Source organism: Equus caballus, chromosome 6 (assembly GCF_041296265.1).
Source record: "Equus caballus isolate H_3958 breed thoroughbred chromosome 6, TB-T2T, whole genome shotgun sequence".
NCBI classification, from domain to species: Eukaryota; Metazoa; Chordata; class Mammalia; order Perissodactyla; family Equidae; genus Equus; species Equus caballus.
In genome coordinates this window covers 56,531,161-56,552,363 of record NC_091689.1, presented here as the reverse complement: position 1 = coordinate 56,552,363, position 21,203 = coordinate 56,531,161, and the positions used below count along the sequence as shown (strand labels likewise).

General features: G+C 37.4%; 1 long non-coding RNA gene across 1 annotated transcript in view; it reads right to left on the bottom strand.

The window, feature by feature from the left end:
* Positions 1 to 1,009: 1,009 nt before the first annotated feature.
* The window catches only part of LOC138924663 (uncharacterized), an 84,604-nt gene continuing 64,410 nt past the window's right edge, over positions 1,010 to 21,203 (bottom strand). Inside the window, exon 2 of the long non-coding RNA XR_011439708.1 lies at positions 1,010 to 5,031. This is a non-coding gene — a long non-coding RNA (uncharacterized lncRNA). The remainder of the gene's footprint in view (positions 5,032 to 21,203) is intronic.

Here is a 21,203-nt window from a genome sequence, read left to right as displayed (position 1 = left end):
ACAGTTTCCTATACATCACAGTACTTTACTAAATACTAGTAAATTTACTAAATAAAGTAAAAAAATTTACAATTTTTACAATTGTTCAGCCATTAAAAGCAACAAATATGATAATTTTTAGTTTTAATGTGCCATTAGAATCAAAATAACAGTATGCAATATTCTTCCTTTCAATACATTTATCCAGCACTTCTTGCATGCCAGGCATTGCGATCGTATCCTGCCCATGTCTGAGTAAATGATCAATCTGCATATGATTTTACTATATTTGATCTTGATATTATGCTATCAAGATACAAATTGATGAAGGAAATTTTCTCTGAATGAAAATCAACGTTCCTAAAATAGAGGTCCTAAACAAAGAGAGAATATTCACAAACTGAAGAAGTTATAAAGTAAATGTAAATGATGGAATTATTGAGATTAAAGGAAAGAAGAAAATTAAGAAAGGTTAAGTGAGTATGGAGAGAAGGGTGAGGGATCAAATCAAATGGAGATGCTCCCCTAACCCAAATGGTATCTTTTGGTCTCCAATGCTATCAATTCAGAGGCATGCAGAAAATTGTCTTCCAAAAGAGATTCTCCCTATAAAAGCAAAGAAATGTGGAAACTCATGCAAAAAAATAATAAACTAATGTCAAATAAAACTAACGTCTCATACTTTTGTAGCAGTTCCTGTCAAAGTTTGGTTGAGGACCACCTGCTTTAGGGGAATCTTTCTGGCCCCTGCCAAAGACTGCCTTAACATAAGTCCAGGAATCAGTGGTTTTAATGAACACACCCCATCATTCTCATGCTCCCTAAAGGTTGAGCACCACTGCTTTCCAGGACAGTTCATGCTGGATAGGATGGGTAGGTTTATCAGCTGATTGCAAATGATTCTGCAATTAAGCACCTCCCTTGTGTATACCTAAAAAATTTTAGATCAGCAGAATAAAAAATTTATTCATCTTGATTAGATATGATATGCATTTTTAATTGCGAAAGAGCAGCTGTAAAGCACCAGGTGTTTCTCTTACTCCAACTATTTTTCGTTTATTTGCTTGTTTGTTTTGAGGACAAATAGAAAGACTGGCTCTTACAGACATAAATTCTTGCCCTGTAACTTTTTCGAATCCTTCTTTTCTTAGTATTTCTTCTCTGACAACACAGTGAAGCCTACCCCCGATATGCCGTCGAAACTTTCTTTGCTGGAAAAGGTTAAATGCCAAGTTTGCAATTTGGGTTAATGAACACTCAAAAGATCAAGAAACCTTTAAACAGCTCCCCTCAGTACGAGTGAGAAACTCTATCAGTCTCTCTCACTGTTAGAAAAAGGGTCTGCCTTATTTTGTTGTTTTTCCCCCAAATTTGCCTTCATCTCCTTAATTTCTACATCATAATAGAAAAAGGTGCTCATTATGCTTTCACTTACCCGTAGAAATGAAAAGAGATCTACAGAATTATAAAATTGACCCAAAACAAAGACCAAAAGAGCTTAGAATTCTCACATTGAGGTTGACACTCATGATTAGCTAAATTGCAGTAGCTACAACATGCTTCCATTCGGAACAGGATGCATTCACACAGCAGTTTCTTCTCTAGTGCCTAGCAACATTATCATTGAGCACCTGGAATAGTTTAGGCATTAAGTGTAATTGGTTTTGCTTTACATAAATCTGTAGCTTTGTAAATAAGCGGAGCATTTCAGCTTCTATATAACACCAATTAACTTAAAGGGATGCGTTGTTTGCAGAAGCCTGCTGGGTCTGTACTGTATTTCTCCAGTAATATGCTCAGTGGCAGGCAAAGTTCTGTGTCCCTGCAGTGTTCCATTTACTCCCAGTCACTTGGTGCCAAGGCTCTGTACCCAGCCACTCATTTGCTCCATTTTTCAGTTGTGAAAGATTGGGAAAATGAAGTCTTCCCTAAGAAGCACCTTTTGTGCTCTATTTCCGTCCATGATTGAGACCTGAAAGGCAAGGTATTTGAAAATGTTTTCTGTGACCCACAGAGCACAGGTCTGACCCCATCTGATTCTGTCCACAAATGACAGTGACATCTCTTTCCTCTTCCTTTTATTGGTAACACTTTAATCCAATACATCCAAAAGTCTACTACACTGAGCCTGTATACAAAATTAAGAAAACCACATTCTTCTTATATGAATTTGCTAGTGAAAATGTTTCCTTTGGAGTGGTTTTTTTAATAGCACTCAGAAATCTGCTCCTGGAAGCTGGTCAATTTTTCCAAGCTCCTTGGACACTTCCCCTTGTTATCTCTTTACTCGACTTAATCCCTTATCTCTCATAGCCCCTTCAGGTAATCTTGATTTATAGCATTCATTCCACCCTGGCCAACCTCTAATGCTCTTGGTTTCTGAAAGTGTTTTATCGACTATCAGAATAATAATATCATCAAAAAGTAGCTCATGATTCCAAAATGTTTCCTATTAATATTGTGTGATTTACAAATTGAAGGAGAGAGACCCACCCCTGCTGAACATTGTCAGGATTCCTTGTTTTACGAGAAGAGAGCTTCAGCATCAGTACCTTCAACCAGTCCAGCAATGGCATACACCACCTCCCCTGCAAGAGAAGCCAGTGTACAATTACCAGTCACAGGCTTATGGGTAAAGCCCTCAAATAAAAATCAACAGCCAAGTGATGACAGCACACAGGTGCTGCTAAAATTCAGGTCTGCTGTATGGAGCAGGGAAATTAAAGGAACCACTAACAATAACAACTCATATCTATGTCACCCATTACAGTTTACAAGTTGCTGTCACACACATCATCACATGTGATTAGCACCACCCCTCTGGGAGGTAGGCACATTTTGGCAAGCCCATTTTGTAAATGGGAAATTGCAGCTCTGAGACATTAAGTGATTTGTCAAGGGTCACAGAGATAGAAATGGCACAGACGGGACTTGAATCTTGTTCTGTGTGTCTCTAAAGTGCCAGCTCCTTCTACAAACAGCTCTCATAATGTCACCAACACTGGACATCCCCAACCACTTAGGCAAAACACTCTCTACATCATCCAAAAGGGAACAAGAATGAGAGGAAAGACCATGTCGAGATTAGAGACCCTGAGAAAGTGGTTCACAAAAAACATCCATCTTTCTACCATTTCTTCCCCCTCAATCCACTTCCTCTATGGAGCCCTACACTGGCCACTTGCGAACCTCAGGCTTTCAGAAGCACCCACTGAAAAGATCCACCCAGACTGACCAGATTGGGGGGATGTCTCAGCCTCAAAAATGTCCTTTCCTTCTCCTTTTATCAAAATGCTCTGGATGTGCTACAGTCAATTCCAAACTGCTTTAGAAAAGAACAATTTGAGAAAAACAAATTTATCCCAAAGAATATTATTAGTAATTGTGAAGACTCTTGCAGTACTTGCTAAGTGCAAAACACTGTTCTAAGTATTTTTTTATATATTAGCTCACTTAATCATCACAATAGCCCTATGAGCCAAGTACAATTGTTAACCCCATTTTACAGATAAGAGACGTGAAGCATAAAGGAGCCAATAACTTTCCAAAGGTTATACAAGCAGTGTGGACAGAGCAAAAATTTGGACCTAGGGAGTCTGACTACAAATTCTGGGCGCTAGCCCTCTCTATAAAACTGCCTCTCAGCATAGCTGGTGTCTACAATGGATCTTTATATATTCTCAGGGTGATTCCAGGGAAGAACACGACTTAGCCAGTGTATTTCAGTCTTTTTCTGTCCCAACACACAATAATATGACTTCTTCCATTGGTAATTGCTAGATTGAAACAACAGCGATTCTTAACACCCCTGGGTTGTGCCCCTTCCCTCTCCTTCCGTGTATATTACTGATTCCTGCTTTAACCCAAAGGCAGGATTCTAAGGGCAGAATTTCAGGCTCTGTGGTAGTGAGTTTCTACATCTATCTAAGAATTGTTATATGGGCACTTTTCTAGTGCTCCTCAAATTACAATGTAAGCCATCTGTTCCTCAAATAAAGCAGTCATCATGAGATAAAGATGGAACATGAGGTCAACTACATTCTTCACTTCCTTAGCATCTACGCAGACATTCTCTGGGATTCTTCCAGCCCTATTCTTCAGTGAGTGTAAAATTGCCAAAGATGATCAAGGATAGTAATGACAAGACTCAGTCTCTCTCTTTTTCTCTCTCTCATTCTCACCTTCTCTTTCTCTGTCTCTGGCTATGTGTCCCACTAAGGTTGTCTACAGTAGAATACATGCTATTTGACCACCAAGATCATTTCCCCGGGGGTTCCCTGTCATTAGCTCACTCAGAGACCTTACTAAGTATTAAATAATAATGGCACCCAAACCCTAATCTGTCACCCATCTTGGACAGGTTTGAATCCCTTTACTGGCTGGGAATCACGTTGTTTCTTAAGCCTGCTAAACCACAAGTGACCAAACCTCATATACATGGAGTAATGAGTCAATAGCCTATGACAAGTGTCTATTACCATGGTAGCAGCAAGTCAGGAGCACATTTAATGACATTTATGCAAAGAGCAGGGTAGCAATTCAACCAAGGATAAAAAATGGAGAAAAATGAAACCAGTGGGAAGCAGAAATTTGGCAAAAACCAAGGAGAAGTCACCATAACATCAAAGATACTACCAAAAAACATATGAGTCATCATCATGGACAGTTTTAATTTTCCCAAAGCAATTTCTTGAAGGAAAATGAGAAAGAGGGTAGCGGGGATATGCTAAATCTTAAAATAAGAGAAAGAGCTCTTCTGTCAGAAATGCCGGAGAGGACGAGTGAGCTTCAAAAGCAAGAGCAGTGAGAGGCCATCTGGGACACTGATTTCTCATTTTGGCATAGTGTGTTGCACACAGTAGGTTGCGTTGATTCATATGAATTGATTATGACCCCCTCGAGCATGCCAGAATGCTTTTTACCATTTTCCCAAGCCTCTCTTACACGAGTTAAACCTTTCTGCCCAGTTTCCACAGTGTCTCTAGAAATGCAGACTTTTGTTTCCCGTGCAGCTTGTGCAGTTCTGCCTTGTTTCACTGCAGCCAACCGTGCCTGAAAGACAGGAACAAACAAGATGGACAAGTGTGGCAGTGAATGAACCGCTTTACTGCAATTAGAAGTTCACGGAGAATAAATTATCCTCGAGTTCAAGCTGTCCAGCAGTAATTCTCATTAATAATAACACTTCAACAACAGTCTGCTTCCCACAACGACAGTGAGTGCGAGAAACTTTATCATTACTCTTGAAGCAGGAGTCACATCCCAGAAGGCTAGCCCGGATCACCATATGCAGCACACCAGAGAAGTCTTAAATTATAAAGAAGCTTGAATGCATAGCTGTCCATGAAGTTCACTGGCTAGATGAGCAGGTGGAAAAAAACCCAAGGGCTTCTCTCTTTCAGCTTTCTCTTCTAATTCATGCTAAATTATAAATGGTATTTTACGTTGATGAGTAAGTCTATCTAAAAGGATACTTTTCTCTCTTCTTGCCTCATTGAGGACTTCTCTTTTACTACAGTATCCTTATTTCCTACAAAAGTCCGCAAGGTTGTAGAGAATATGTGGTCCATGAAACAGAAATTTTTGTGGAGATACATATCTCCACATATACGTATATATATGTAAATATATACATATACATATACATATACATATACATATACATATACATAGATAGGTAGATAGATTGATAGTTAGAGAGGGAGACAGTTTCAGCCAGTAGTTGATGCTGGCTATCCACTAGGAACCTTTGTTCCTCTCTGTGTGGGCCTCTTCATGTTGTCTCTCTATATGGGTTACTTTGCTTCTTTGGATCTTGGTGGCTGGTCTCCAAGGGCAAGTATCCCAAAAAAGAAAGCCAGGCAGAACCCTTATTGCCTTTTATGATCTAGCCTCAGGGGCTACACAGATCACTTCTACTGCAGTCTATTTGTTGAGACAGAAAGTCCTGTCTGAGTTTAAGGAGAGGGGAAATAGATTTCATCTCTTCATGAGAAGTAGTGAGATTCTAGAAATTGATCTGGGACCAGAATGTTGCTGTGGACATTTGATGTTTAAAGATGAACAGATATCTATTAGACAAACAAAGGGCAGTAGTAGGAGCATTTCAGGTAACGTTAGGAAGTAGCACAAGCAAAATACCAAAGTATGAAATACACAGCTTATTCTGAGAACTGAAAGTCATTTGGACTTTTGACTGCAGCAGTTGGTTGACTGGAGCACAAGATTCAAGGGCAGAATAATATAACAGATTTTTGTTTCAAAAAGAACACTCAGTCAAAAACATAGACTATAAATTGGCAGGAACTAGACAAGTGTTCACCCAGTTAGATGACTATCTATAAGTGAATATTGGTAAGAGATAATGAGGTCTGGGGTTAGGGTGGCAGTGCTGGAGATGGAGAAGAGGGAAGAACATAAGAGGATCAAAGGCAGAATAATAGGAAGGAACTATTTATTGAATTTCTACTGTGCATTTAATTATCTCATGTGATTTTCACAATGACTCTATGTGCCTGGAATTATCATTGTCTTCCTTCTATACATAAGGAAACTGAGACATGAGAGGTCAAGCTACTTGCCCATTTTCCCGCAACTAGAACTCGGATTCATAGAGTCCGACACTGAAGCCCACATATTTATTTACTTAGCTATACTGATTGGATGTGGTGATGAAAAAGGAAAAGGAATCCAGGATCATCACCAGGTTTCTGACTTACGCAACTAAGTGACTGTTAATGCCACTTAACTAGATAAAGAAGTACAGGACAGGGGAACGAGATAGTGGAAAGGATACGAACGTGTTTGTACATAATGAATTTGAGGTGTATGAAGGAAATTGAGCGGAGTTTTAGAATACCCAGTATAATTGGTTTTGTTCATACAGAAATGAATCAGAGGCATCAAGCATTTATACTTAAAAAGGACCTTAAAGAACATCTAGCCAAATTTTTATTTTATAAATGAGGAAATCTGGGCCCTAAGAGGTGATGAAACTTGCCCATTGATAAACATATATTTAGCTGGTAAAGCTTCCAGCACTTCTGACTCTCAGTCTAGCTCAGTAGAGTATGAATTCTCCAAAGAATCATTAGGGAAGAAGAAAAGTGTCCATAGTCAAGTGCTGGATTAAACAAATAATTTAGTTTGATTTTTTCAGGACTTCTCAGAGGCTTTATTATGTACATTTGGAATAGCTAAAAATGGATTTGGTATTCAAAGTTTTCGAATTTATGTGGCCACGCAATCTTTACTCAGAGAACACTTCCCAGCACTGATCTTGCTATACATTATTAAAGTGGGCAGGGTGGAAAATACATAGGCTTTGAAATCAGATAAGGTTTCAATGTCTCTACCATGTAGTAGCTGGGCAGCCTTTGCCATGTCATTTAATATCTCTGAGCCTTAGCTTTTACATCTTGGAATAGGTTAAGAACATACTCTTCACAGAACTTTGTACATCAACATATATATAAAGAATGTGGCAAAGACCCTCAGACATGAAGTGGTCAATACAAATTAGTCACTCACTATTTTCTCCTCCTCTTCAACTAGCAATATTTATTGGATATCATCTATACTCCCAAAACCATACACAAATATATATTCATTACTACTATATTCTTCACTGTTATTTCAGAAAAACTAAAATCATTCAGTCGTATCCTTTTATTTTACTCCAAATAAAATTTTTATCCATTAATATCAATCACTTTGTTACCAAACCCTAAATTCTTCCAATTTGGGGGCCAGAAGAGATGGAGGAGCAGAAATCTCTTATCAGAACAAAAAGTCCCTGTTAATTCATCATAACAAGTCTACATTTCATGGATTTTAAAATTTCTCCAGATACACAATTAACATGTCTCTTCTTCCTTGGTATTTATAATTGAATTATAAATGGATTTATTGTTTCATACAGATTATCACTATATAAGATGGAAAGAAACTGTGATGGTTAATTTACGTGTCAACCTGACTGGGCCATGAGGTGGCCAGATTAAACATTATTTCTAGGTGGGTCTATGAGGATGTTTCCAGATGAGATTAACATTTGAATCAGTGGACACTGTAGATTGTCTTCCCTGTTGTGGGTGGACGTCATCTAATCCATTGAGAGCCTGAATAGAACAAAAAGTAGAGGAAGGGAGAATTCATCCCCTTCCTACCTGCCTACTTGAGCTGGGTCATTGGTCTCCTGCCTTCAAACTGAGACTTTCACCATTGCTCCCCTGATTCTCAGGGCTTCAGACTTGGGCTGGAATTACACCACTGGCTTTCCTGTGTCTCCAACTAGCAGAAAACAGTTTGTAGGACTTCTCAGCCTCCATAACTGTGTAAGCCAATTCTTCATAATAAATCTCCATATGTATATTCTATTCGTTCTGTTTCTCTAGAGAACCCTGACTAACACAAAGTTGGTACTGACAGTGGTTCTAGAGAAGCAGAATGTTATGAATGAGTTTTCTGAAATGCTTCTTGAGTTTCTGGAATTGGCTCTCTAATCTAATTATATTTAAAGATGCTAATGACTCTTCCATATCCGGTAGTTAAGAGGGCACTGATAGTCCATGGTATGATCTGGCAATAGAGATATGCAAAACATCTGCATTGGCTACTCTTAATCAACCACTTATAAGAATCAAGAAGCTAGGTAACTGTCTATCATATTTTCAAGTATTTTTGAAAAACTAATGAATATAATGACATTGACTGGTTGCTCCTAGACAAAGTGGTGAAAGAAAAGGATGAGCGCAGGGGTTTGAATTCCCAGTTCAAACACCACATAAGTGACCTAAGAGTTTCTATGTGTGTCCTGAAGGAGACCCTTATCTCCTCTAGCTACAGGGCTGAAATTGCTGAAAATCAAGTTCAGAACCATCCTGTGACTGGTAGAATTATGACACAAGTTGAAGTTCTAGCCTCACGGGGTGTTTATTGTTAAAGTGATGGCATTGATTGAGAAAGAATAGGTTCCTGTAAGTTGGAATGGGAATGTGTGGGAAGACCTTGATGAAGCCAGGGACATTAGGCCTCTAAATTCTGATGAGTCTTTGCCAGTGGAAAAGATCTCCCCACTGCCAGTGGATCAGTCTCTACACCCGTAATATTATTGACTTTTCTACTTTATCTGAGGAGATTCTCTCTGCATTGCCTGAGGAAACTGTAATGGCTTCTCCTGAGACAGTTGCCATGCAAGACAATACTGAGTGTCCTTAGGACCTGTCCCACCACACCTCTTTGCTCCTAGACCTATAGTTAGACTCAAATTCCAGCAGACTCCAAACGATGAGGTACAACGTGTAACCCATGAGGGGATGCATTACACTCCAGAAGAGTGTACATGAGTTTTCTAATATACACAGCCAGAAAATCAGGGAACATGTGTGGCTATGGATACTAAGAATATGGGATAGTGGTAGAAGGAATATAAAGTTGGATTGGGCAGAATTTATTGATAAGCGTTCACTAAGCCAAGATTCTGCATTTTAATGTCAACCAGAGAGTTAGAAAGGGCTCTCTAACAGTTTGTTCAGTTGGTTAACTGAAACATGAACCAAAGGGTGGCCCACAGTGAGCAAACTGGAAAAGCCCAACCTACCTGAGTTTAATGTATTGGAAGGGATTCAAAGACTTAGGGAGATAGGAATGTTTGTGTGGATTTGTCATTTAAGACCTACTCACTCACATTTGGAGGGTCTAGAAGACTTTGGTGAAAGCACCAATACTATGATAAACAAATTTTTGAGGGAGCCCCAGCATCCTTAAAGAACTCTGTGATCATTATTCTCTGTAGGCCAGTCACAGAATTGGAAAACCTAAATGCAATAAGAGTGATTGGATCCCAGGGTGGCAGGGGCCAAGTGGCAGCATTCAACTACCAAAGGCTGGGTGGGAATGATTACCATAAAGGACAAAAGATCAAACAGCAATCAGAATAACCTGACTTACACAGACCTATAGTATTGGGTAGTTGATATTGGTGTTCCTAGACATGAAATGCTAAATTCTTACTTGATCTATATAGGCATAAAAGTTCTAGTCAAGCAAACAAAAGTCTTACCTGAATCATAAAAAGAGAGAGTTACAGTCATTCAATTAGTTCCCAGGCTTGAGCCAGAACCACTCTGATGCAGGGGAGGCCAGGTATCTTTGAGAAAGAAACCCCAGTACACTACAGAAATTTTATATTGCTAATTTTCCTCCCAGCTTTTCCCAAAAGGGACCCACTGCCTTTTATGAGAGTACCTGTACCTTGGGGAAAAGAAAATATTCAGACATTTTGGGGACTACTGGACACTGGCTCTGAATTGACACTGTGGAAACCCAAAACATCACTGTGGCCCACAAGTCAGAGTAGATATTTATGAAGGTCAGGTGTTCAACGGAGTTTTAGTTCAGATCTATCACACAGTGGGTTCAGTGTGTCCACAAACCCATCTTGTAGTTATTTCCTGACTTCTAGAATGCATAATTGGAATATACATACTTAACATTGGCTCCTGACCTGTAGAATGAGGGTTATTGTGGTAGGAAAGGCCAAGCAGAAGTCATTAGAACTGCTTTTACATAGAAAAATAGTAAACCAAAGGCAATACTACATTCCCGGAGGGATTGCAGAAATTAGTGCCACTATCAAGTACTTGAAAGGTTCAGGGGTGGTGATTCCCACCACATCCCCCTTCAACTCTCCTATTTGGCCTATAAAAAAGACAGATATCAATACACAATAATCAACAAAACAAAAAGGAAGATGGCAACAAGAGAAAAAAAGAGGGGTAAAAGAGCTAAAAGACTAACAGAAAACAAATGACAACAATAAATCCTTTCCAACAGATAATTACTTTAAATGTAAATGGATTAAATTCCCAAATCAAAGTACATAGAGCAGCTGAGTAGATAAAAAAAATAAGACCAAACTATATGCTGTCTATAAAAAACTCACTTGAGGTTTAAGGACATATATAGCTGAAGAGGAAGGGATGAAAAAAGATATTCCATGAAAATGGTAGCCAAAACAGAGTAAGGTTGGCTGTACTTATATCAGACAAAATCAATCTAAAGTTCAGAACTGTCACAAGAGACAAAGAAAGACATTATATAACAATAAAAAGGGTCAATTCAACAGGAAAATATGACAAGTATAAATACATATGCACCCAATATCAAAGTTTCTATAAATACATAAAAGAAACATTTTCAGAACTGAAGGGAGAAATAGACAGCAATATAATAATACTAGGATACTTCAATATCCTACATCCAATAATGGATAGAACATCCAAACAGAAGATCAATAAGGAAACAAAGGAATTGAAGAAGCCACAAATAAATGGAAAGATATTCCATGCTCATGGATTGGACAAATTAATATTGTTAAAAATGTCCATACTACTCAAAGCAATCTACAGATTCAATGCAATACCTGTAAAATTCCAATGGCATTTTTCACAGAAATGGAGAAAATAAATCCTAAAACCACAAACAACCCCAAATAGCCAAAGCCATCCTGAGAAGGAAGAACAAAGCTGGAGGCATTACATGCCCTGATTTCAAACTATGTTGCAAAGCTATAGTAGTCAAAACAGTATGGTATTGGCATAAAAACAAACACATAGATCAATAAAACAGAATAGCAAGCCCAGAAATAAACCCACATATATGGTCAATTAATTTATGACAAAGGAGCCAAGAAAATACAATGGAGAAAGGACAGTCTCTTCTGTAAATGGTGCTGGGAAAACTGAATAGCCATATGCAGCAAAAGGAAACTAGACCACTACCTTACACCATACAGAAAAACTAACTCAAAAGGAATTAAAGGCTTAAATGTAAGATCTGAAATCATAAAACTCCTAGAAGAAAACATAGGCAGTAAACTCTTTGACATCAATCTTAGCAGTATATTTTTGGATATGTCTCCTCAAGCAAGAGCAACAAAAGCGAAAATAAACAAGTGAGACTACACCAAACTAAAAAGCTTCTGCACAGCAAAGGAAATCACCAAGAAAATGAAAAGGCAACCTATGGAATGGGAGAAAATATTTGCAAACCACATATCTGATAACAGGTTAATATCCAAAATATGTGAAGAACTCTATAGAAAAAAAACAAATATTCCAATCAAAAAAGGGTAGAGGATCTGAATAGACATTTTTCCAAAGACATGCAGATGGCCAACAGGTACATGAAAAGATGCTCAACATCACTAATCATCAAGGAAATGCAAATAAAACCTCAATGAGATACCACCTCACACCTGTTAGAAAGGCTATCAACAAAATAACAAGAGGTAACAGATGCTAGTGTGGATGTGGAGATAAGGGAACCCTCATGCACTGTTGATGGGAATGTAAATTGGAGCAGCCACTATGGACAATAGTACGGATGTTCCACAAAAAATTAAAAGTAGAATTACCATATGATACAGCAGTTCCACTTCTTGATATTTATCCAAAGCAAACAAAAACACTAATTCAAAAAGATATATGCATCCCCATGTTATTGCAGTATTGTTTACAATAGCCAAGATATGGAAACAACCTAAGTGTTCATCAGTGGGTGAATGGATAAAGAAGATGTGATATATACAATGGCATACTATTTTGCCATAAATAAGAAGGGCATTATGGACACCACAGGGAGGGAAGGGGTGGTGGGCGAAATGGGTGAAGGTGGTCAAAAGGTACAAACCTTCATTTATAAAATAAATAAGTCATAGGGATGTAATGTACAACATGGGGACTATAGTTAATACTGTATTACATATTTGAAAGTTGCTAAGAGAGTAGATCTTAAAAGTCCTCATCATAAGAAAAAAATAAAAAGACTTTTTGTAACTATGTAAGCTGATCAATGTTAGCTGGACATTGTGTTGATCATTTCACAATATACACAAATATTGAATCATTATGTTATATACCCAAAACTAATAGAATGTTATATGTCAATTGTAACAATAAAAAATGCAAAAATTTTAAAAATGCACGAAGAAAATTCGGCCATTTCTAGGAGAATTTTCAAGACAAATAAAATTTATTCTTAAAAGAAAAAAATAAATACATAAGGAAAGAAAAGACTTGACTAACATAACAGACCAAATAGACCTATACAGAACACTGCACCCAATAGCAGCAAAATGTACATTTTACTCAAGCATACATGGATCTTTTTCCAGGATTAGTCACATATTAGGTCACAAAACAAGTCTTAACAAATTTATAAAGATTGAAATTATGCCACATATTTTTTCCTGACCAAAACGGAATTAAACTAGATTTCAACAGTTAAAGGAAAACTGGGAAATCCACAAATATGTAAAAATCAAATAAGACATATTTGAATAACCTTTGGGTCAAAGAAAAAGTTAAAAAAGAAAATTAGAAAATACCTTGAGACAAATGAAAATGAAAATACAACATACCAAAACTTATAAGATGCAGCAAAAGCAGTACTATGGGGGAATTCATAACAATGCCTACATTAAAAAAGAAGAAAGATCTCAAATAAACAATCTAATCTTACATCTCAAGGAGGTAGAAAAAGAGCAAACTAAGCTCAAAATTAGGAGAAGGTAGGAAATTTAAAAAATGAGAGCAGAGACAACTGAAATAGAAAATAGACGACAATAGAAAAAAATCAACAAAGGTAAGAATTGATTTCTTAAAAAGTCCAATAAAATTGACAAACCTTTAGTTAGATTAACTAAGAAAAAAAGAGAGAAGATTCAAATAAACAAAACCAGAAATGAAAAGAAGAATCATCACAACTGATGTCTCAGAAATAAAAAGGATCATAAGAGACTACTATGCACAATTGTACACCGACAAACTGGATGACCTAGAGGAAATGGATAAATTCCTAGAAACATACAACCTGCCCAGACTAAGTCATGCAGAAATAGAAAGTCTGAAGAACCTAAAACTAGTATGAAGGTTTAATTAGTAATAAAAAACCTCCCAACAAAGAAAAAGTTCAGGAACAGATGGCTTCACTGGTGAATTCTGCCAAACATTTAAAGAGGAATTAACACCAGTGCTTCTCAAACTCTTCCAAATCCTTAAAGAAAGGAGAACTCTTTGAAGTCATTTTATGAGGCCAACATTACCCTGCCAGCAAAGCCAGACAAAAACAGAAGAAAAAAAAATTACAGGCTAATATTCTAGATAAACATGGATGCCAAAATCCTCCACAAAATACTAGCAAACCAAATCCAACAGTACATCAAAAGGATCACCATAACCAAGTGAGATTTATCCCTGAGATGCAAGGACAGTTCAACGTATGAAAGCCAATTAATTTGATATCCCACATTAACAGAATAAAGAGTAAAAAATCACATGATTGTCTCAATAGATGCAAAAAAGCATGCGACAAAATTCAACACCTCTTCATGATAAAAATTCTCAACAAATTAGGAATAGAAAGAAACTACCTCAACACAATAAAGCCATATATGAAAAACCCACATCTAGTATCAACTCAATGGTGAAAAATTGAAAGCTTTTCCTCTAAGATCAGGAACTTGGCAAGGACGCCCACTCTTACCACTTCTATTCAACATAGTATTGGAAGTCCTAATCAGAGCAAATAGGTAAAAAACAAAATAAAAGAAATAAAAGGCATTTAAATCAGAAAGCAAGAAGTAAAACTGTCCTTATTTGAAAAGAACATGATCCCATATATGGAAAATCTCAAAGACTCTACAAAAAACTGTTAGAACTAATTTATCCAGAAGAATAGAAATCAGGATTTTGAAGAGATATTAGCACTTATATGTTCATTGCAGCATTATTCCCAATAGCCAAGATGTGGAAACAACCTAAATGTCTATCAACAAATAAATGGATAATGACATTGTGGTGTATACATACAATGAAATACTATTCAGCCTCACAAAGAAGGAAATTCTGCAATATGCATGGATGAAGCTTGAGGACATTATGCTAAGTGAAATAAGCCGGTAACAGAAAGTCAGATACTACATGATTCCACCTATATGATGTATGGAAAAGAGTCAAATTCATAGAATCAAAGAATGGAATTGTGATTACCAGGGCCTGTGGGGAGGGGAAAAGGGGAGTTACTGATCAACAGGCACAAAGTTTCAGTTAAACAAGATGAATAAGCTCTAGAGATCTGCTGTACAGCATTGTACCTATAGTTAAGAATAGCATACTGTACACTTAAAAGTTTGTTAGGAGACTAGATCTCATGTTAAGAGTTCTTACCACAATAAAATAAATAAATTTTTTAAAAAGAAAGTTGAAAATCACATCAACCAATTCCAATATTTGGACTTATGTAGATCCTGATTCAACAAACAAATGTAAAAAATATGGGGTAGTGAACACTGACAATGTTTGATAGTATTGAGGAATTATTATTAATTTTTAGGCATAGTAAGGACATGGTGGTTACAGTTTTTTAAAGAATTCTTATTTTTTGGATATCTACATAGATATATTGATGGATGAAGTGCCATGATGTCCAATAATTTCTTCAAAATAATTTAGGGTGAGAGGAACTTGTGAGAGTCTGGGTCAATTAAATTTGGCCATGAGTTGATAAATGTTGAAGTTGGGATTGGGTGCACAGGAGTTCACTGTATCATCCTCACTACTTTTGTACATGTGAAATGTTCTAAACTAAAAACTTTGAGGAAAAGGAGCTATAAACGCTATCAGTATGTCAGTGACATATACAATTAGTTGCTTAACAGATGCTTCTTGATAATCTAGTTTTTTCATCTAATGTTTGGAATATCCACCATCAAAACTAAGGGGAAGGAAATAAGAAAAAGAGTTGAATGTATATGCTTGCCCCAGTGAAAGAAGTTCCAGATTTCAAAACTATAATTAGGGGAAAGCCCAGTGGTGTATTGATTAAGTTTATGTGCTCTGCTTTGGTGCCCCAGGGTTCTCAGGTTTGGATCCCGGGTGCAGACCTACACACCCCACATTAAGCCATGCTGTGGAGGCGTCCCACACACAAAAAATAGAGGAAGATTGGCACAGATGTTAGCTCAGTGACAATCTTCCTCAGGCCAAAATAGGAAGATTGGTTACAGATGTGTTAGCCCAGGGCCAATCTTCCTCATCAAAAGAACAGAAAGTTAAAAAAAAAAACTATAGTTAAATAATCTGCCCCAAATCTAAGATAAAGGACAGACATCTTCTAACTCCCACCTTTCCTATTGGCTGTGCTGCCTCATTGTGATGAATCCAAGTTAGTAAAGATCAAATAATGCATGCACATGATAACGTTTTGTCTTGACTCTGAGGATGACAACTCTCTGCCTGGTAATCCCTGACTACTGGTGTCTTCCTTGGATTTTATTCTTCATCTCTAAAAAAATTTAGCTCCTATGTACAGCTAAAATGGATATGCATAAGGTTTAAGCAAGTGGAAATAAGCAATCTTCTCACCCCAACATGTGCCAATCGTAAGTAGAATTACTTCTGTGCAAATCTAGTTTACTAGGTTAAAGACATGGTGGCTAGAAATGTAATAGAGAAAATAAAAATAAAGAAAGGAGAGAGGAAGGAAGAGAGGAAGGAAGGAAGAGAAAAGTTGACCCTTCTCAGCAGAATGAAGAACATTTCAATTTAGTAAGTTTGGTGCAGCTGTTCTCATAAACCCATGAAGAGTGGAGCCAATTGTCCATTAAAGATTTACCAGCCATTCCTAATCTTCACTGTGCAAAGTGTCCATTGGAGATTTCCCTATGCTAGTTGGTGAGGATCACTCTTCCTTTTAAAGTCATTTATGGTCACTGAGGAATCTGAACTGTAAGAAATGGATTGTTGGTTATATAACCAAAAATTTACATATGATTACTGACTTTGTCAGCTCTCAAGCTGTCCTAAAGCACTCTAAAAGAAACTTAAATGGGTGCAAAAAAATTTTTTTAAATCAACTATTTGAAAAGTTAGATAAATAGCATCTTAAAACTAGATAATAATAATAAGGTGGGACACTTGGCAGTCTCCTCAAGTGACCACATTGATATAGGAAGTGCTCAGAGATGAAGAATTATTCTTGCAAGGTCTCTTAGAAGGGGCTTCATCCTCTTCTCTACACTCCCTTCCTAGGATTAGTTTCAAAAAGAGTGAAGAAAAGAATACAATCCTTGAATAATTTGGGGAATCCAAAAGAAGAGAAAACATACTCCTACTGGGGCCCACGGCAGGCCACCCCAAAATATCCCACAATAGGATATTAATTATTTTGAATTAACATGACTTGAGAAACAAAAAGAGCATTCTGACCCTCTTGTCTTTATGCTTCTGAAAGCAGGAAATAAATCTCCCATGTGAAAGGGGCTCTCCCTACATCCTTACCACTGGAGCTGGGGATTCAGAGCCCAGAAGCCACATAAACAAACCTTGTTCATTTACTGCCTCAAGCCTAAACTCTGCTTAAATTCCTCACCATTTATGTACCCCAAATGTACAAATGTACATTATGTACACCATTATGTACCCCAAAGTACCTAAGTTTCTTTGTCTTGTCAATTCCTCAGAAATTTATTGTTTCTTTGTGTAAAAGATATATATACTGCCTGCTTTGTTCACTCTTCAAGCATCGGTTCTCTATGTTCTCCAGTACATATCTACTAAACTGGGTTTCTCTCCTGTTAATATGGTCTTGTGTCAATTTTATTATTAGTTCAGCCATAAGAACACAAGAAGATAGAAGGGAGATTATCCCTATCCCTGACACTTCCTACTTCCCTTTTGGAACTCTGGGAAAATGCATCTGCATTCGTTCAGTCAGCCAGTCAACAAATATTCACAGGATTCTTGTTGTATGCCTGGCATATCTTTACAGGGCTTTTTTTTTTTCACATCACTAAAACAAGACAGCAGTAGAGCCAAATGGTTTCACGGGATGTCTAGGGCAGAGGGGCCCAATATTTCTTCAAGTCTCGAGCCCTCCAAAAGGTGTGGGAGGCACTCTGACCCTTCTCTCTTCCCCACGTTTTGGTGATACAGAAGTTATCTGTGAAAGAGAGAGGAGAGTGAGAGTGAGGGCGAGAGAGAGAACAAGCGCTCCTGTGGGCCCTGCAGTCATGATGAGGGAGCATAGAGGCAGGAAGCAGCATGGAGGACCCAACGGAGAACTGTATGTCTCAGGGGAGACCAATGCAGGACAGGTAAAGACCAAGGAGTAGATGCCATCTCTTCACTATTGCTGTGACACTGTGAAAACCTCACCGCTTAGGTTAGCCCCAGGAAAAAGGAGAAATTACAACTTGCTATAATTTAAACCAGAAATAGAGAAAACTCAGAATTGACTTAGAATATATTGTTTATAACCAGGAGTAATGGTGTCTTTGAATGTATATTTAGCTGAATTCTATAAAATAAAGTTATACTTTTTACATAACCAAGACACTTGAAAATACTGCAACCTGTATAAGCTCTGTGTGTGTGTGTGGGTGTGTGTGTGTTTACAAACATAACCAAATATACTTGAATTTCAGACCCTTCTGAATAGCTGATTTGGGAGGTCCTATTTACGGTGTTGTCATTGTTCAACTCTTTCGTAAGCCTTCAGCATGGTTTTATAAACGATACAAGAAAATCAACTCCATTAGTTTATATTGACTCTCCATGTTTGAGTACCAATTGTAAAAGAAAGAGAGAAAAAAAATTTTTTAAATATGCTTAAATCATGTTTTTATTCACCAAACTTGGCACTTGCAAGCTTCTAGCAGTTTCCAAAAATCAACAGGCACATGTTTATTAGCTATGAATATATTCAAAGCATAAAGGTAATCCCAAAGATGCTTTAAGCAATGGCTACTATGTTGTAATACATGTATTGTTAAGACGACTATTTTGAATGTATTGGTTTATTTGTGGAAAACAAGAGCCAGTCTGAAAACAGCCACATATAGTTGTGGGTATTTAGGGCAGCGACAAATAACTCAATTTTGACTGAACATTTCCCTCGTCATTTCCCTTGAAATTGCATTCTCTCTGTCATTGTCTCAACTTCCAAAAAGCCTTATATTTTTCTACACTTTAGAAGGAGCTTTCTCAAGGGGGCCCCGGAAGCAGTGCTCTCATGCAAGAAGAGAAGAGAGCTTGAGAGAGTCTGGGTTTTGCAGCCTTCACTGTCTCCCAAGCAGGTATCTTTGCATTTTTACAAGCATTACTCTTAATCTCATTTTTTATTCCCATCTTGCAACTTTATGCCTTCCTATTGATCTTAGTTCTGCTGCTCAGAGACACCAATGAGCAATGCCAAGAACATTCAATAAATAAAAAATATCCATACACGCTGTACGTGATTCCTCTTTAGAAAATTGTGCAAGCAAAATAGTGTTTTTCTGCTCCCTGTTAGTTCTTGAGACCAAAGTCTATGCCCTGCATGTGGAATTGACTCCAGGGGATGGATAGAGGGTGTTCTAAATTTTAAATCTCAATCGTGGTTTTGAAGCCCAATATTGCCTTAGAGAAGTTGCCTTCTATAATTATTGATTACCTCGCACATACTGTAATTGAAGTCACATCTACAAAGATCTCAGTTTAGATTGTAGCGTTTGTGATTTTTCTTGAATGAGAAATGCATTTATTTGCATTACTTCTATAAAAGAAGTTGTTTAAAAATAAGAAAACACTCTTCTATAGCATGTATTTCGCTACGCTGAATTTAGCCAGGGATCTTGGTGTACTGGTGCATATTTCATTCAAATGATCCTTTGTTTAAAAAGATTCACAATCAAAAAACTGAGAGGTGAATTTTTTATCAAACAGATTAGGCAGTTCAGGAAGCAAAATTATACCCTTCATCTCTGTGCTATGGACAATTGAGATAAGTACCACTGAGTAGGATGGAAGGAATCCTGCCCTAAGCATCAGGAGATGTGGGTCCTAGTATTTTCTTCCCAAGCAATGTGAATTTAATATGACTTCCCCAAACTCTCATTCTATTATCCGTGAAAAGGAAGAAGCCGATACTTGATCTTCACTACCACTAATATTTTCTGAGCCTCATGGATGAAGTGTGAAGGGGTATTTTCATAAGCATGTGGTTGCACTTTGTGGCAACTTTATCTGACTCTCTTCCTTCATTTCCAAGTTTCTTAAGAATATTTAAACTATTTTGTCCATGGAAAGCAAAATATTGAAGAGCAGGAGCTAAGAGGTTGCAGTGGGAAGCTGTCTCCTTTGGACTCTTTTAAGTTCTAAGTGACAAAAAAATACCCAACCTAGCTTGACATAAAGAAAAAGGAAATTTATTGGCTCATATCATTGAAAAGTCTAGTTATGAACTGAATTTTATCCCTTCAAAATTCATATGTGGAATCTCTAAACCTCAGTATCTCAGAATGTGACTGTATTTGGAGTTAGGGCCTTTAAAGAGGTGAGTAAGTTTAAATTAGGTCATATGGGAGGACCCTAAACCAATCGGACTGCTGTCCTTATAAGAGGAAATTTGGACCCACAAAGAGACATCAGTGACGTGCACCCATAGAGAAAAGACCATGTGAAGGGGCAGCAAGAAGGTGGCCAACAAGAGAGGCCAGAGAGGAAACTAACCTTGATGGCACCTGGATCTTGGACTTTTAGCCTCCAGATGGTGAGAAAATAAATTTGTGTCATCTAAGCCACCCAGTCTTGTGTAAAATGAAAATGAGGTGCTCCTGGCTCGTAATGCAGAAAAAAAGTGCCAGTAAAGATTCTAAGATGTTTTGCTTTTTTCCCTTCTACTCTAGTGTCCCTCTGACTTGTCACAGTGGTTGTGTCGTTTGTTCAGTGTTTTTGCTTTTCGCTAAGTGAGTCTAACAAAGGAAAATTAAAATGTTAAATTATTAGCATGAATTTTACCGTTCATCTCTCTATGGCACAATGCCAATTTTAAATGCAAATATAACAGCACTTAATTCATATGCAGAATCACCAAAATTGCACCGTTTGTATTTGATAGCCTGTACATGCATGTGTATCATTCTCATCACAGCAGTAGAAATGCTGCAGAAACTAACTCAACCGTTTTTATTTCACTTCTTGATACACACACATTCTACAACACTCTGTATCTTACGTTTATTGATGAGTATGGAAGGACTGAGAGGAAAAGGAACTAAAGGTTGTTCTTTCTTTCCCTTTCCTTCCATGTAATTTTCAGCATAAATGGTTGACTAATACGGGGAAGTAACACATAAGGAAGAGAGGATCTGACAGGGTTCTTTGGTCATTTGTTTTTCTTAA